Here is an 18,498-nt window from a genome sequence, read left to right as displayed (position 1 = left end):
CCTTAATTTCTCTTTCAGATTTTTCATCATTAGTGTATAGGAATGCAAGAGATTTCTGTGCATTAATTTCGTATCCTGCTACTTTACCAAATTAATTGATTAGCTCTAGTAGTTTCCTCGTAGCATCTTTCGGATTCTCTATGTATAGTATCATGTCATCTGCAAACATACAACTCAGTTTTGAAACCAGTGTTTTAGTTACTTATGATGATGAGATGGTAAGGATGGTAGTATAATCATATTGACCATTTCTAACCATTAGCCATTATCACCCAAATCCATTTTGAAAACTTAAGCTTATGTCTTTGCTACTCAAAGTGTGGTCTGTGGAGCAGCAGTAGCAGCGACACCTGGGAGCTTGTTAGAAATGCAGAATCTCAGACTGCTCTTTGGATCCACTGAACTTGCATTTTGCCCAGTTCCCAGGTGGCTCATTAACTTTGAGAATTGCTAACTTATACATCTTAACTGAGACCTGGGCCTCTCCTGTGGCTCTGTCGACCTGCGGTCTTCTTTGCAGGCTTGAAGAGAAGGAATGGGGTGAGCAGAAGTAGACACTCAGGAGGCCTTTTCTGGGGGATGCCCTAGGGTCTGAGGACCCCGTGATGCAGCAGGCAAGTCTTTGTGACCTTCCCCCCTTCTCTTCCTCCACGTTGGTAGACCAGGCCTTTTTTCGTTTGTTTGTTTTTTACTGCTGACCCCCAGTTGCCTGCCCTCTGCAAGTATTGGCATTGTGGGGGTGGAGAAGGACAAAGCCGCTTCTACTTTTTCCTGGGAAGCCAAGAATTTTGGGTAATTCTCTAAGTTGCTTCCTCTGGCAACCTCCCGTCGCCCTCTTGCCCTCTGTTCTGAGTCGCTGGGGGTAGGGGGCTATGCTTTGCTGTGCTTAAATTTGGAATCCCCTTGTTACCCTTCTCAGCCCCCAGCTCTGATAGTGCCTGTCAGATTCTGCTCCCTAAACCTTCCCAGGCTCCAAATAATCTCCTGTGTCTTTCCTATAAGCTCCTTTGAATTCGCTCACTCATGTAACATCGAGGAGAAGAGCTGCGTTGTTATGCCAAAGCCAGCTTCTCCCATGAGCCTTTGTCGCACAAATAAAATAGATGTTTGCTTTGTTCCTCCTGCTCCACGTTTTTACACTCCCAGGCACAGGCTTTTAACAGAGTTTATTAGGAATGGAAAAGAAAGCCTCTAAAGGCAGCAAAGGGCGTCTGTGCATTCTTCTGATTCTAACTCCTGCCCTTCCTTGTGCCTGTGATTTTGATAATGAATGTCATAGGGGGACGGGGAGATGAATAGAGACTGATGAGTGCAAACCGTTATTGTGTTCAGCTCTGTGGAGCCTGCGAGGGGTGCCACCACCAAGCTCCGTGCTGCGACAGCAGAAAGCACTTTCCTGCCGTCCTCCCGTGTCCTCCACCCCGACCCGAAGGAGGACTTTTTTGTAATGGTGCAGAGGGGGAAAAACACTGGGTGTCCCAATACCCCGGTTACTGGTTCTGGCTTTGCCAGCAACATGCTGGGAAACCGTGGCTGTGTGACTGAAGCTTTCTGGGCTATAAACGGAAACTGAACCTATAAACTTGTTCCTGCTTCATGAGCTTGCACAACTATATATGTTAAAATATTCTTACTTGGATTAAGGAAGAAATATAGGCCGCTCCATGCACACCGAAGTGCCTACCACTGGTTGCTTTCCTGTGGGGCTCCAGAGACCAAGGCTAGCCTGACGTGATGGGATAATAGACAGATGTGGAAGCACTTGGTAAAGTGTAAAGTGCTATGCCTGAGAGCAGTGTTGCCATTGCCATTATCCTTGAGTCTGCTGGGGCAGTGTGGGCCCATTGTGGGGTGCTGAGAGGGAAAAAGTGAAGGAAGCTATGAGGGTTGGGTAGGCCTGGTGAAAGGCTATTGACGGGGGAATCTAAGGTGAGATGAAAGCTGGATAATGTGGGAAGGGAAGACTGAGGGAAGTGATGGATGGTAAGAAAACAGGTCAGACAGTGCACTGGAGATAATGATTGTCTTAGTGCATTGAGGCTGCTGTAACAGACCAAGAGGTCTACAAACAATAGAAATTAATTTCGCACAGCTCTGGAGGCTGGAAGCCCGAGATCGGGGACCAGCATGGTTAGGTGTGGTGTGGACCCTCCTCTGGGTCACAGTGGCGAGGGAGCCCTGTGACTTTTTTTTTTTTTTTTTTTTTTGCCTGTAACAGTTATAGTTGCAGTATTGTTGCAAACTCTTTTTTTAAAATATATAAATTTATTTATTTATTTTTGTCTGTGTTGGGTCTCCGTTGCTGCAGGCTTTCTCTAGTTGCGGAGAGCAGGGGCTACTCTTCGTTGCAGTTCACGGGCTTCTCATTGCGGTGGCTTCTCTTGTTGCGGAGCATGGGCTCTAGACGTGTGGGCTTCAGTAGTTGTGGCACGTGGGCCTAGAATGCAGGCTCAGTAGTTGTGGCGCACGGGCTTAGTTGCTCCGCGGCATGTGAGATCTTCCCGGTCCAGGGCTCGAACCTGCGTCCCCCTCATGGGCAGGCGGATTCTTAACCACTGCACCACCAGGGAAGCCCAGATTTCTTTCATAGGAACACTAATCTCATTTGTGAGGGTTCCACTCAAAGGCTCCACCTCCTAATACCATTACCTTGGGCATTAAGATTTAATATATGGATTTTGGTGGGGGAAGCACCAACATTCTGACCATAGCAAAGATTGTAAAATGCTTGGCATATTTATTATGCTTTCAGTTTGGATTTCACCCCTGCTTCCTCATCTCTGCACCTACTTTGGGTTGTCAAAACCCCTTCTGATATGTTACAAGACTTAAGCTCAAATTTCAGTCATCAGTAAGAATGTCACCTCACTTAAGAAACATACTCTAGAGCTATTAATATAGCACAGAATTGCAATGATCGTTTTTTGGTCTGTTTTTGTCAATCGTGTTTTCCTGCAGACTATCTGAACTTCTTGTCCACCAATGCAGTCCCATCTTTTCTCTCATAGCTGGTGCCAATGTGGCTCTCACTGATTCTCTATTTTATATTTAAGAGAAAATCTTTGCTCTGATAAATAATGACATTTTTAATAATTTTAAATATTGGCAGCTTCAGCAGGCATGATAGGTAAGGGTCCAGCCAGGTGGATAAATCCTTGTATGGACATCCAGGGACTTAAAATAGCATTGGTGAAGTGGTGACCAGAAGCAGAGAGAGGAGGGAAGGGTCAGATGGTAAATGTGGGATCTAGCCTCCTTGATGACCCCCAGTGATCCTGAGCTCTAGGTATTCACACCCTTATGTAATCTCTTCCCACGATGACTCAGAGGGCCAATCAAGTATGGCAGTGGTTACAGTGTGTCACTTCTGAGGCTAGGACATAAAAGGCACTGCAGCTTCCACCCTGGCCTCTTGGATCTCTCCCTCTGGGGGAAGCCAGTCACCATGACATGAGGAAACTCAAAGGACTAGGTGAAGAAGAGCTGAGGCCTCCTGCCAACAGTGAGCATGAGTTTGCCAGTCACATGAGGGATCCACTTTGAAAGAAGGTTCTCCAACCCCCTTCAGATGACTGTAGTCCTGGTCAATCTCTTGGCTCTAATAGAGTACCTCAAGTTAGAATTTTCCAAGTAAGCTGCTCCTGAATTCCTGACCCATAGAAACTCTGAGTGATAACAAATGTTTACTCTTATTTTCAGCCACTGCGTTTTGGGGCAGCAATAGGTAACTAATACAGGGGTATGAACTTGGTGGCAGGGAGACGCGGTGAAAACTACAGAAGCCAATTTTTGCTTTTAATCTACAGAGTAAAAAAGCAAGGAAACAAAAAGACTGGGATTTTTTTTTTTTAAGAAAACTTTGTAGTTTATGAGAATCACACTGTAGGAAGCAAAGAGGAGAATACTCACCATTTGGAGGCCTGGCACTTCCACACCCCAGATCCTTAATACATAAAGTTCCAGGCTTAAAAAGTATCCATGAGTACAACCAAAGGCCCCTGTGGCCGTTGCCTTGTGGTCGTCAGGGGAGGAGGGATCTTGTGACATCTGTGGGGGAAAGATGAAGTCTTGTGATGCTCAGCAGAGGAGAGGAAGCTGGTCCTTGCCATAAGTTAGCAAACTTCAAAAAGGCTTTTGAAAAACATACAGATAACTTATCTTTGAAAGAAGTCACTATATTTGTCCAATAAAACATGCAGGGTCTCTAAATGGGCTCTAGCATTTTTCCAAGAGAGTAAGGCTTTGAAGATCTATAAAGGGGTCATGGTGGGGGTCGAGCAGAGTAAAACACTCCAGCTGTCTTGTTAGCTGAGATTTTTCAGTTTCAGAATATGTGACATGAAGTTCAGTTAACTGTGGACTGTCATCAGCATGAGGACAGAAATAAAAGCCAGACCATAAGGGTCAGGAGCTGGGCAGAGCTGGGGTGGCCAGGGCCAGGGCCAGGACAGGGGGCCAAGTGAGAAGGACTTTACAGTTGTTACTGACACGGCTGCTCAGATATTTTTAGAGGGACTTAAGCCTCTGTGACTGGGATAAGCAGTTCCCTGCTCTGTCTGGAATTCTCCAATTTACTTTCCAAAATTTTGGGGAAAACTTTAGTGCTTCCCTGCTCCTGGGGTGTATAAAGAAATCCATTGACTAGACCAGGATGAGGCCACAGATGCCAGGCAACGAAGGAGTCTGGCCCTTGCCATGAGAGATCCACCCCATACAGGAAGCATAAGGTGGGGTTTTCACTTTCCTTCAGAGAAGGCAGTTTTCCTCCCCTTCCCATTTATGTGCCTGTGCCATCCAGGTGGTATGTGAAGACTGGATGGAGGGTGCTCGTCAAAGCTGATGACACTTAGAATTACCGTTATTTTCAAGACATTAAATCATGTTACCTTTTCATAAGATGGGCCTCTGGATAGTATTTTTTCTGATTTAAAATAAAATGTAACCAATTGAGGAAATACATCACATTAGAGAAATTTTAAAAGGCAATAATATCTTCATCCAGGCACTCAAAAATATGGGTTATTTTATATCTCTTCTGGGAAAATAAAATGACCACAAGAGAGGTATGGCCTAGTCAAGAGTGCTTTGATTATAAGAGCCAAAATCCCAGTTGAAACAAAATAAGCAAACCAAAGCAAAAGCAAAATGAAAAAATGAAAGAAGAAAGAAAGAGAAATTTATTGGACTGTGTCATTGACTTAGCTCCATCTTCCACTTCCTTGGTTCAAATTCTCAAGAGAGAGAATTGGATTGGTAAGAGTGGTTTGGGATCCTTTTTAGGCAGGCAGGTAGCATGGTGATGCGGGCCTACCCTTGTGTGTGGGGTAGGGTCATTATCAGATAAGAGGGCCACGAAGTGCACAGACACTCTGAAATGTCTTCTACAAACTTCTGCCCTCGTTAGCTCACAAACATGCACACCTTGAGGGACTGTAAGAAATACGAGGCTATAAAGTTGCCAGATTAACCAAAAAAAAAAAAGAGAGAGAGAGAGCAAGGGAGAAACGAAAGGAGGAAGGTGGTAGAAAGAGAAGTGGGAGGGAGAGAAAACTGTGATTAAGTATGCAATAATTGTTATATACTAAAAAATCATTTTTTATTTATCTGAAATGCAAATTTCCCTAAGCATCCTGCATTTTATCTGGTAATGCTACCCAAGGGCAATCCTTCTCCATTGGAGCTGTCATGGAGGAGGACTAGGGAGAATTTAAACTGAGTCTTAAACTAAATTTTCTGTGCCCTGGGGCTGCTTGTGTCCATGTCCTGTTTTTATTTTCAAGAGAAGCAACCTGGTGTGATGAAAAAGCAGAGAACCTGGCTTTGAGGTCTGGATCTGTCACTTAGGAACTGGGTGATACTGGGCAAACCATTTGGTTTTGAGGTGCCTCTGTTTCCTCATCTAGAAACCAGGGGTAGTCATGCCTATTTCAGAAGACAGCTGTGGGGGAGTAAGTTCAGGCAGGCAAAATTAGCTGGAGGGATACCAGCCATGTAGCCGGTACTCAGCTAACATGTATGCCCCTTTCTTTGTCCATCTTCACTGTATGAATAGAAGTACCAGTATGTATTACTATTTATTGAATTGCTGTAATCATTTACATGCCAGGTACAGGATACTATGCTGTATAAGCATTGCCTCATTTAATTCAAGCAACAGTTGAGTGAGAGAGCTACTATTTTCCTTCCCAATTTGCTGATGATGAAACTGGGGCTCAGATTGGCGCAAGAGGACTGACCAGAACCTCTTAAAGGACAGAACTTGTGTGTAAACCCGGGCCTATGGGTCTCCAGGATGCATGCGCTCTACTTTCACTCGAATACCTTTCATTGTACTCATAAAGCACACACCCCATGGCATGGCACGTGGAGCACTTGCAGTGTTGGATCCACTCACTGTCCAATCACCCCTTTCACTAATATTTTTTGCATGCTCACGCTGTTGCAGCCTTCCTTCTGGACACTGAGGATGCAGTGACGATCAGGTCAAAGGCCTCCCTCATAGAGTTTCCATTCCAGCTAGGAACAGACAATAAACATGTAAGCAGACACAGGCAAGATATGGCATCATGCTGTGGTATGTGATATGAGGAAGAACAAGAATGAGAGGTGTGACCTGGGGCTAGGGAGTAGGAGAGAGATATTTTAAATAAGGGTGTTCATGGAAAGCTTCTCTGAGCAGGTGACCTGTGAGCCCAGACCTAAAGAAAGTGCGAGAAGAAACGGGCAGAGGGTGTGGCAAATGTAAACACAGACAAGAGCAAGCTGGGGTGATGTAGCACAGCAAGGAAGCCCGTGTGAAGCAGAATGTGTGAAGGAGGGAGGCCGCGGATGAGGTCAGATCCTAGCAAGGAGCTGGGGATTTACTCCTCAGCGATGGAAGGTGATCATTTGCCGGGAGCTGTTGTGCCCGTGACCCGTGGCGCCCACCACAGCTTCAGGAGAAAGGCCCCGTCGCCGAGAAGCGGCTGCGTCGGCACAAGGAAACCAATCATGCCGCTTATCGCCCCAGTTCGAAAAGTAATTGCAGACACATGTGTAAAGGGCAGGGCAATCTTTTCTGCCAATTATGTGCCCTGCTATTAGGCGACTAGAAGATGGTAAAGTCACGGTGTGAGGGATTAGCAGCACAGTTCCCTCTCCCGTCACCTTGGCATTTCTGCTTCTCCCAAGGGTGCTTTCTTCCCTCCTCAGGAGCTGGTCTCAGCTTGACCAGGTGCCTGTCCCAAATTATGTCCCCTAAACACACCTGTCCTTGTGTATAAAAGGAAAAAAGCATGCAAGAGACTCCTATAAAACTGCAGTTGAAAAACAGATTAGGTTTGCCTGGCTAGGAGATTGCAAACTTGTATTTACAGCAATACTTGTGAAGACTGTTTTGTTCTGGGTATTTCCAAAGCTGCTTATCAACCAGAGTGTGCTGGTCCTTGCTGCACTTTCATGCACATGCCTTTATTGTTTTATTTGCTTCTCATGCCTGTGCACATCTGCCCATTTCTTTGGGCCTATGTATTCACAAATCCATCTGTCCCTTCATTCTTCAAGCCAGTACTTAATTAAGCATCTATTTTCTGCTTGGCACAGACCTGCTCTTTGAAATTAACAGTAAAGTCTAGTGGATAAGAGCTTCAGGGTCAAATAGCCCTGAATTCAAATCCCAACTCAGCTCCTTTAGTTATTTTTGCAGTCAGTATTTCCATCTGAAAAATGGGGATGGTGGCTGGATGGGATTCTCTGCCACTCTAACCCTCTTCACCCACCTTCATTCTCAGTCCTGGTGGAGAGGGGGCTTCTAGTCTCACACCCCATCCAGTTATGGCCTGACAGCTGCGAGAAGACATTGGTTGGTTTATAGGTGTCCCACTCTAGAGGTGAAGATCCAAGGGCAGGGCAGCACTGCGGGACATGGGTTGGGGAGGAGGGTGGGACTCATGGGACTCCAGTAACTGGATGAACCTGGAAGCCTGAGAGGAAGAAGGAAAGAGGGGCAGAGGAAAGGAAGAAGGGAGCAGAGACAAGAGAGGGGGCCTGCCAAACATGCATCTAAATGAGTCTAGACCAGCTGTCATGTACTGAGGCTGCTGCACACCTTGGTTGGCTGCACACCTCGCTAGGGATCAAGTCCTGGCTCTGCCCCTTGTTGGCTATGGGCCTCTGGGTAAGTAAAGCCTCTAACCTCTCTGTGCCTCATTGTTTCATCTCTAACGAGATCCTAATAATAGGACTTAACCTCCTAGGGTGGCCGGAAGGACTCGATGAGTGCATACGTGTAAAATGCTTAGAATGATGCCCAGCACAGAGTAATCATGAAAAAAAATTAGCAGTTATGGAATTCTAAGTCTCTTCCCATGTGCTCTCTCCTCCTTTCCTGCCTGTATTTCTCCAGAACTCTTGTCACTATTTATCTTATCTCACATTTTTCTCACCACACTAGAATTCAAGTTCCATGTCTGGGGCTTTTGTCTGCTTTGTTCACGACTGTATTCTAGCTCTATTTCCTGGAACAGTGCTTGGCACAGGAAAGGGACACAATCAATACTTCTTAATGGTTGAGGGAATGAATGGATAAATGAAAGAATGAATGAGTTATTATCCTGTGCACTCTGTGTTCTTGATTAACTCTTAGTAATAATGGGCTACCCACCCAAACTTTCATAAATTGTGAGCATAGTGGTGGTGTTTTGTGATAATGATAGTGATATCAACTTTCTAAGGATTGAGGAGTGGAATATCTGTAAGATACCCAGGGTAAGTGCCTGCTAGTGACATTGTTGCTTTGTATGGTGTACTTTCCTCCAAGACACCTGGGTACCCACCAAGGTTACTGACCATGAGGAATCTAGGATCCTCCCCTGAGAGATGGGGAGGATCCAACCAAGGCTGTGCAATCTGGTTGTCTGGTTCTTTCCATCTTGAGGGCAGTGAAACCATGTGGCCAGGCCCTAGAGCTAGAGCTCTTTGGTGGTGGCTGTTTGGAATCAGTGAGAATTTTACCATCTTGTGACAGGTTACCACTGTTCATGTACACCCAGTCTTAGATGCCACAGAATTGGCTGAGACTGAAATATTTAGAAACTTCAGTTCAGTGGACAGTCCCATAAACTGTACAGGTGCCCAGTTCTGCCCTGGGGGAGGGTGGGCTGATTCCAAACCCTTGATGATCCCTGTCTTCTCCTAAAACTGCTGGGTGGTGTGTGAGGCCCTTAAGTTCTGGTTGATTTCATAGAACATGTGGGTTGGAAGGGATGATCTATGGAACAGCTAGTCCAACCCACTCATAAAAGTGGTCAGTAGGTGTTTTACATGAGTCAAGTCATTTAATTGTACAGCAATCTGTGATGTAGAAACTATTAGCTGCCCCTTTTGCTTAAAAGGCATCTGAGATTTGAGAGGAGTTAGCAGTTGTGCAAGGCAAGAGGCAGGATCTGTCTTTTTATTAACATACAAAGAGAGGAGGCACATGGTGAGCTGGTCAAGAGATTAGGTTCTGGCGCTTCCCTGGTGGCTCAGTGGTTGAGAGTCCACCTGCCGATGCAGGGGACGTGGGTTCGTGCCCCGGTCCGGGAGGATTCCACATGCTGCGGAGCGGCTGGGCCCGTGAGCCATGGCCGCTGAGCCTGCGCGTCCAGAGCCTGTGCTCCGCAACGGGAGAGGCCACAACAGTGAGAGGCCTGCGTAGGCAAAGAAAACAAACAAACAAACAAACAAAAAAAGAGATTAGGTTCTGTAGTTGAGGGGTCCAGATTCAAGCCCCGTTGTCCATTACTTGTACGCTTTAGTTTACTCATTTGGATTAAGTAGGAGCTAGAAATAGAACCAGCCTCTTAAGATTGTCATAAATATTAAATAATCTGACACATAAAGAGTGCTTAGACCAGTAAATTATCACTATTATCGATAAAAGTTAGCTATTAATTATAGTTATAAACAATTAAATAAAAAATATATTTCAAATAGATAATAAATAATAAAATAGTAAAATTTTAAATAAAACAATTCTCAATTAATGTTACTCTTATTTCTGTAATTATTCCCACCACATAGCTCAGAACTTGGCAGATGGCAAGAGCTCAATGGTGATGAGTTAAGTAGCTCACCTAAGGCCTGTTCTAGAAAGTGACAGAGTGGAACTTAAACCTTGGGTGTCTGACTCCAAAGGCCATGCTTATTAACAAGCAAGGAAACTGAGGCTTTGAGAATACTGACCTGTTCTCTGCTAAGGCACAAGTAGGCTGTAAAGGCTGGCTTAGGACTCGGATGCTTGGACTCCCAGGTTAGTGCTTTTTCTTCTACCGCCCAGTGCAGGTTTGTCTGTCACTGGTTGCCAGTAAAAGAGGACAATCATACTTCATAAGGAGCTGGCTAGGATTCAGTGAGAAAAACATGAGTGTGAAGTACTTGCAAAAGTGCTTGGCACTTAATAAAGATCACAGCTCTCATGATTATTTATCATATGTGTGTATCAATGCATAGATATTATTTTGAAGTCCTATGTCTGCTTGGCACTGGGCTTATTGAGGATGTCGATGAGAATAAGACTTGGTTTCTTACCTTAAACAGCTGATAGTCCAGAGAGGGACCCCAGTAAATTAATAATGACATGTTCTAAGTGCAGTTAACTCAGCCTGGATGGATCAGGGGTGACTTCCTGGAGGAAGTGGCATGTGAGGTGATTGGTACTTAATGATGAGCTGTGAGATCTAGGCCTGCAAAAGAGAAATCCAAGAAAGCAGCATGTTCAGAGCTCCTGTGGAATGAAGAGGCCTTGCATGAGGTGAGGTGAATGCTAGAATGTTCTGTATGGCTGGTGCTTGAGCTTTGTCATGGGAGATAAAGCAGAGCGGCCATGTAGAATCTTTATGTATGACACTGAGTGCCAAGTTAGGGATTTGGAATTAAAGGCAGTGGGGAGCCACTGAAGGTTTTATATGTATATCAAGAACAGATACAGGAACAAAAGCCAGGAACAAAGTTACTGTTATTCACTGCTAAGTAAAATAATGCCGAGATTATGGTAGATACTTGATACTTACTGCTCCAATTAAAAATTACTCTGGCAACAGTATGAAAGTCAGACTGGGAAGTTGGAGGAATCCGGCAATCTAGAGATCAACTACTTAGTTTGATTCCAGAAAAATACTCCTTTTTTTTTTTTAACTGTATCTTATTGATTATTATAAAAACAATTGCCGAATGAGTGAATGAACAAAGAAATGAATAAATAGTTGTTTCCTATTCTACTTTCTATGTAAAGAGAGGGATGATTTACGGGCATGGAAGGCAAGTTAGCTGGGAGCAATAAAGTAGGGTAGTCCTAAAATAAATAACCATTTAACCCCCAAAGAATAATAACTGGGTCATGAGCATCTTCTGGGAATATGTCAAGACCTGCCTCTTCACCCTTAAGGCTCCATGACAAGCAGTGAGAATTCTTTGTCTTCTCTCTTGACATTCTGTGGTCTTCAGAGTCTCCTGGGGACAACAAGTGAATCGATAGATTCATTACATGAACAAGAACCTGGCACTTTGAAAAGGCTTTAGATGAATTCCTGAACTGTCAAGTAAGAGAAAATAGTGTTGAAAATACTCTACCACATCTTCCTCAGGTGTGTCCCTGCCCCCTCAGCCTCTCCTGATTCACCTTGGGAAAACTGGGTCCTTAGTTCACCTAGGGTATGCCCCGGAGTCCATATGAGCTTGGTCTTGGCAAAGAAAATAGACAGTAGTTTACTTGGCTCACTCACAGGGCCCCCAGACCCTTGATCTCGTGTTTTATATAACATAAGGCTTTGAGGTGTGCACACTTAATCCTGACCACATTTTTGCACAGTGGTTCTCTGGCAGTGTTCTGCAGTCATCAGCCATTGGACCATTACTTGGTATTCCTAACAAGATGAATGCATCTAGAGATCCACTGGTCCATCTACTCTCATTGGCCATAATACCATCTGTTCATTCATTACTTCAAAAAAAGAAAAGAAAAGAAAAGGAAAAGATTATTGAGTGCCTGTCATGGACCAGGCCTGGTTCTAGGTCCTGGAGTACAATGATCAATAAACAGATATTTAGTTGCCATCATGAAACCCATACTCTAGTGAGGGAAACAAACATAGAAAGAGGCAAACAATAAATAAAATAATGACAAAGGATGGCAAATGCCATGAAGGAAACAAATAAGGAAATGAGCTAAATAAAGAGTGAACTGATGAGGGACAGCTTCTCCTCTGAGGAGGTGACATATAAACAGATTCTGGGAGGATGAATGACCTGGAAGTAGAGGAAAGAACATTCCAGACAGAGTGACTAGAATATGCAAAGGCCCAAGTGTAGGGAAAAGCTTGGCATGCTTGACGATTGAGAGAAGAACAGAGCACAGTGAGCAAGGGGAAAGTGGAAATGGAATGAATTTGGAGAGGGAGGCAGACTCTCCATCATTTGCAAGGCCTTGGGGGCTGTGGCCAATTTCCCTTTTCTGTCATGTGTTAGGAGAGAACTTTATAATTCAAGACATACTCCCTTTTGAGTTTTATGCAATAGAAACAGTAGACAAAATTTCCATGTGGAGTGTTGGGACTGAATTGGGGACACACAGTGGGACAACAGTTTCAGAACCACTGCTCTAGGAGATGGATGCTGATAATAGAGCTGTATTGTTTGATACTTTGTTTGCTGCAGTAATTATAGGTATGACAAACAGCAGATGTAAGGCTAAACAGGACCTCTCTATGGTCCTGCACTGTTTTATTGACGCATCCCTCTCATGTCTACTGAATGTCAACTCAGAGCCATACAGTGTGTGGCCAAGGGGTATTCAAGGGAGAGAAAGACAGATGTCATCCCTGACATCATGGAAATGACACACTGGCCATTTTAACTCCATAAAAGCTCAGCTTAAGAAACAGAAGAGTCTTGGATTTGCCCTTTCTGGTTCTCATTTGGTTAAATTCTGGCAGCTGTCACACATTTAGAATCATTAAACTGTAGTTTTCTGTGCTTAACTTGCTTCCACAGATTAACTTTCCTCAGCTCATTATGGTGGCCTTGACCTTGGTCTATTCATAAAAGGCCACAGAAACCATTAACCAGGTGTGTTGCTTTTTATAGGAGCAGCACAATTTTATCTACTAGAGGCACTGGCAGATGTGGATTACATTGTAAATAAATTTATCCCCTACAAACACTCAGGGATCTGCCTTGCATTGTAAATAAATTTCCCAAGTAATTGTTAAGTGATGGCCTCACAATTATGCTGGCATAAGAAAAACAACCAGAAACAGATTCAGTTGCTTTGCAGTAAATATTCAGACAGGAACCTAGTGTTTTGCAAGGAGACAGCCGACTTGGATTAGGTGAGTGGAAGGAGAGGACTATTTGATAAGTCGAGAGATTATTAAGGGCTTGGATTTGTGGTAAGCATTAAACATTGGTCATACCATGTAAATGTCTATGCTCTATTTAAGTATTCACCCTTTATCCCATTTCCTGAGCTGTACATAGTCCCAAATAGAGGGTTCATTTATGTATCAGTCAGCTATTGCTGGATAACAAACAACCACATACTGTGGCATGCAGTAGTAAGCATTGATTCCTTTGGATCCATAGGTTGGTTGGGGTTTGGCTAATCTAAGCTAGACTCTAGTTCTCCCCACAGATCTGTGGATGGGTGGAGGTGGCTCAACTTCACCTGTTTCTCATCCTCCTTGGATCAGTTGGATAGCCAGGGAGTGTTCTTTTCATGGAGATGGCAGAGGTGTAAGAGAGCAAGCAGAAACACAGGAGAGCTCTTAAGACCTAGGCTCAGAACTGCACACTGCCACCATCACCTCATTCTGTTAGCCAAAGCAAGCCATGTGGTCAAGCTCAAAGTCAAAGATGAGCAAGTTCACTCTGCCATTAATGAGGCATGGATTAGATGCAGGGAAGGGTGAGGAATTGGAGCTCAAAGGAATCTCCTGTAATTTAATAAGTATGTTTCATTCATCTATTATTGTATAAGTTTCTTTTATGTGCTGGACACTGCTAGGCAGCAGGAGAGATTGCCATGTAATATTCCTATACCACTCACTGGTTAGAAAACTAAGAAAAAGAGTTCTGGCTTTTATCTTTTATATGGTATGTACAATAGTTTTCTAAGAAATCTCTCCTCCTTAGTTATGGCCTTTATGCAGTCCATCCTCCAGTGTGGCCAAAGTGAACTTCCTAAAATGTAAATGAGATATTGAATCTTCCCTTTAAGCAGTTTGGATGATTTCCCTTTGCCAGTAGGATAAAGCTCATCCTCCAGATGTTGACATTTAAACTGATCCTAATCTGGACCCTCAAACTGCCCACACTTGTCTTCTGCCATCCCTCTGGTCATTAGCCCCTCCCCCAAGCATCCCCTCTTAGTTATTTCCCTTTTGCTCTAGCTCAGCAGTTCCCTGCTTGAGACCACAGACAGGTGGTGGGTGGGGACGTGGAGGGCGTGGCATCATTGGAAGGCATCTTACTGAATGCACAGTAAGCATTACCTGTCCACTCTAAATAATGCTCACCCTGCCCCACCCCACACCCCACACCCCACACAGACACTGCCATTTGCAATTTTATCTAGATGAGATTTTGAAGAATAAACTGCAAATTAAGTTAGAGGGAGGTGTTGAATTTGAGCTGCCTTTTGCTATTATTTAGTTGCTCATCAACAGATGCAAAAAATACAACTTCTGTCAAGTAGAGATCTATAATGGTTTTGACAAACAGTGGAAACGGACGACAGTGGAGCCTTTGCCTCTTCTTAAAGATGTCCTGAGCCCCCCATATAGCTCTGGCTATTTTGACTCTCTCGAAACCTCCTGCAGCACGTTGTAATAGAATGATGTCTTTCTCTCTAGGAGTCATATTTTCTGAAGCACACAAACCATGCTTTTTTATTTCTTTCCCTGTTACCCAGCTCCGTGGCTAATATGCAGTAGGCGCTTTATGATATTTCTTGAATGAACGAATGAATCTATGTAGGTGAGTGCCGGAGAATTCTTTAGAGGAGTGGTTCTCAAACTATGCATATGAAAAGCTTGTAAAACAGAGATTTCTGGACTCTGACCCCAAGTGTTTGAATCAGAAGTTCTGGGGTGAGGCCTGAGAATTTTCATTTCTAACAAGTTTCCAGGTGGTGACGATGCTGCCAGTCTAGGGGCCACACTTTGAAAACCACTGCTTTACCATATTGATGCTGAGATGATTCTCTGCGTAGAAATAACCCCACTCACTAATTTTGGGTAAGGGAGACACCTAGAGGGGGGTTTTAACAGCTTCCAGTTCACAGGATAAAATTGGTGTCTGAATGCCCAATTTTGCTACCAAGGGGGGACTGGAGTCCTAAAGACAGTTAGGCCAGTTGAATTGAGATGGCCTAAAAGTCACTCCCTGTTTTCTCTCTGTGCTAGTGTGGAAGTCATGATTGTATTAAAATGAATTCAGAGGACACTATATTAGTGCAGTACCTCAAAAGCCAAAGGGGTATCTTCTGTCCAATTTTTAGATGTCTGGGCTCTTCATACATCGAGGAAATTCAGAAGGATGTCTCACCCCAAGTGTCGTTCACCAAAGATCCCCAAGCACCTACCTGTTCACACTAGTCTCTGTGGAATGTTCCTTATTTTGTCTAGTACTGGTCTAGACTATCATAAGAAGAACTTGCCTTGTCATAGGCTGAATTAGATGGCCACGTGGCAGTGGAGACTGTCAAGGTCATAGGATGCTTTCCACTTGGGAGGACTGAACTGTCACCATCAGAAAGTATTTCTGATAGGGCAGTACATGTAGCGGGGTTTCATATCAGCATCACTATTTTCAGTACAGAAGCCATTTAATACATCTTCTCAACAAAAATCATTTGAGCACCTACTATGTGTCAGACACTGTTCTAGAAGCTGAGCACACAGCAGCAAAAGACAGATGTGGGACTTATATTCCAGAGGAATAGACAGACAACAAACAAGCCAATGTAATTATTGGTTAGCTATTGCTGTATAACAAACCATCCCCCGATTTAGAGCAATTATTTCTTTTTAGTTCCTATAACTGTAGGCCAGTTGATCTGGGTGGGGCTCTGCTAGGCTTGCTCAAGCCTTTCTGGGTCCATGGGGGTGCTCATCTCTCCTCCTCTGACCAGTGAGCTAGTCTATGAATGTGCCTTTGAAGGCATTCATTGGCAGAGGCCCTAGCAAGAGCCAGGTGAAATGCACAGGGCCTCTTGGGGCCTTGGCTTATAACTGGATTTGTGTGGCCAAACCCAAAGTCAAGGTGTAAAGGATATAGGTACAAGTTGGAGTGAATAATTGAGACAGTAATGAAAGTGACCATGTATAGTATAAGGTCAAGTAACATAAAGGGCTTTGAAGAAGATAAAACAGGTTCATGGCTCAAGAGCAATCAGGGATCCTTTTTGGTGGCCAGGTGTTGTGAGATGGTGTATTGTCATCATCCTGGGTATCTTTAGCAGGCTATCCCACTGGGAGAGGTATAGCTTCAGCTTCAGCCTGTTACAAGGCTGTATAGGATGGGCTTCCTTCCCCATTGTCCCAGTATATCCCAGTTACCAAGGGCTCCTGGCATACCTGATAAGTGTTACATCTCGTAAGGGCATCTATTTGGTTTATTACTGTCTATTCAAATGCCTCATCGCAGCAGCACATTCAGAGGTACCAAAATTTGAACAAATTATCTCTGCTGGATGATACACCAGTTGCCCCCTTTTCATGTACACACGCCCATGCACTTGTACACATAACACACAAGCACTGCACTCACCCAATGGCCACCTCCACACACTCAGAAATGAGGTCTTCATCATGTCAGTCAATGAGAGGAAACAGTCTCAATCCCTGGCACCTCAGGAGACAGCTGCTGACTGTTGGATGATTCCATCAGCTCCAAAGCCAGAATGATGTGCCCAGAAAAGGAGTGTGAACCTGGAATGTGTCTGAATGCAGACACAGCTTCTGGGGAGCCCACAGCTGCAAGCTGCAAAAGCAGTCAGGGGTTGGTGTGGGCTGGGGTGGGAGGAGATAGAGTCAGGGTAGGTAGGGGGTGGTTTTCAGCTTCAGTATTTACTTACCACCGTCAATCAATACATCAGCCAAAAGACCCTCATTAGGGAGCTGAAGGGAAAACAAGGCAAAACAAACAAACAGAAATGGATTTCTTCTTCAGAAGCCTCATCATTGGAGTGAAATGATTTTTCTCCTGTCTTTGTTGAACAAAACCTCATATTATGTTTTTGGCAAGATGCACATTCTCTGAGAGTAGAGGGGAGTAGGGGATAGAGGAGAAAAGTGACATCAATTTTTACAACAATCCTTGGAGTGTTATGTTATTATTCCCATTTTATTGATGAAGAAACTGAGGTTTGGTGAGTAAAAGCAATTTGCCCAATGTAAATCCAGAGATCCCAATCCAGGTCTCATTTTGTGGACCAATCTTTTTGACTTCCTAGCTTCCATGGGTTTCTAGAGGTGAGCCTCAGGGCCTAAGAAGACTCTTGAAATTAACTCCCCCCAGCCCCTAAAATTCAACCTGTGGGGGCTGAGGTAGGAAGGAATGGAGACTGGCCCTTTGGGTACACTCATCTAAAATCAGGTGAGGTTGCCTGGAGCCACTCTGCCTGCCAGTAGAACAGTTTAGGACAGAAGCCCAGGACTTTGGTAAATGCCTGTGCAGGTCCTGGCTGGAGACAGAGTGAGCAGGACTTCAGCCAGGCAAATCTACATCCATCTTCACTGGTACCATCAGATGCACAAGGTCATCTCCAGCCTGGGAATCACAGCCTCTGGTTACCTGTTATGGGTCACACCTTAGTTTTCTGTAGAGCTGACAAAGCTGAGGTCAGACTGGAATATTGCCCTTGGGAACAGCCAACAACTGGCCCACTGGGGGCACTAAGGCACAGCCCCCTGACTCTGTTAGGCTCATCTCTAAAGGGCCACTCTAGCCTCAGAGCTCTCCTGGGATTGGCTGAGGCCTCTGCTGCAACTGCATAGTCATCCACCTCACCCTCTGCCAGTCTTGTTTTCCTCCCTCTTGCGGTGGTTGTGGTGAGAACACTCCCCAGTAAGCCCCCTGCACAAATTTCCATCTCAGTACCTATTCCAGGGAAACCAATCTGTCTCACATTGGTGATTAAACACTCCACCTGTCACTTTTGCTCCCAGCTCATTTGCTAGAACTAGTCACATGGCCCCACGGTAAGCCCGAGGGGACCAGCAAGTGCAACCCTGCAAAAAATGGGGAAAACTGGACCTATTTGGTGAGTGGCAGTAAGGGAGATGGGATGGGAAGACCACAGAAATAGCTGCCAGGACTATAAAATCAATAATACTGCTTTGCGCCTTAGACAAGGCAGCCTTGGACACAGCCTACCCTTAGGAATGCTTCTCTACCCTGGTGGAAAAGTGGCTGGAACATCATCTTACTGCCCTCTTCACCCCTTATCGTGGTTGATCATCTCCCAAGATGTCCTCTGTT

The sequence above is a fragment of the Stenella coeruleoalba genome (assembly GCF_951394435.1).
Source record: "Stenella coeruleoalba genome assembly, chromosome: 20".
Classification (NCBI taxonomy): Eukaryota; Metazoa; Chordata; class Mammalia; order Artiodactyla; family Delphinidae; genus Stenella; species Stenella coeruleoalba.
Note: the sequence above shows the minus strand (reverse complement) of the source record.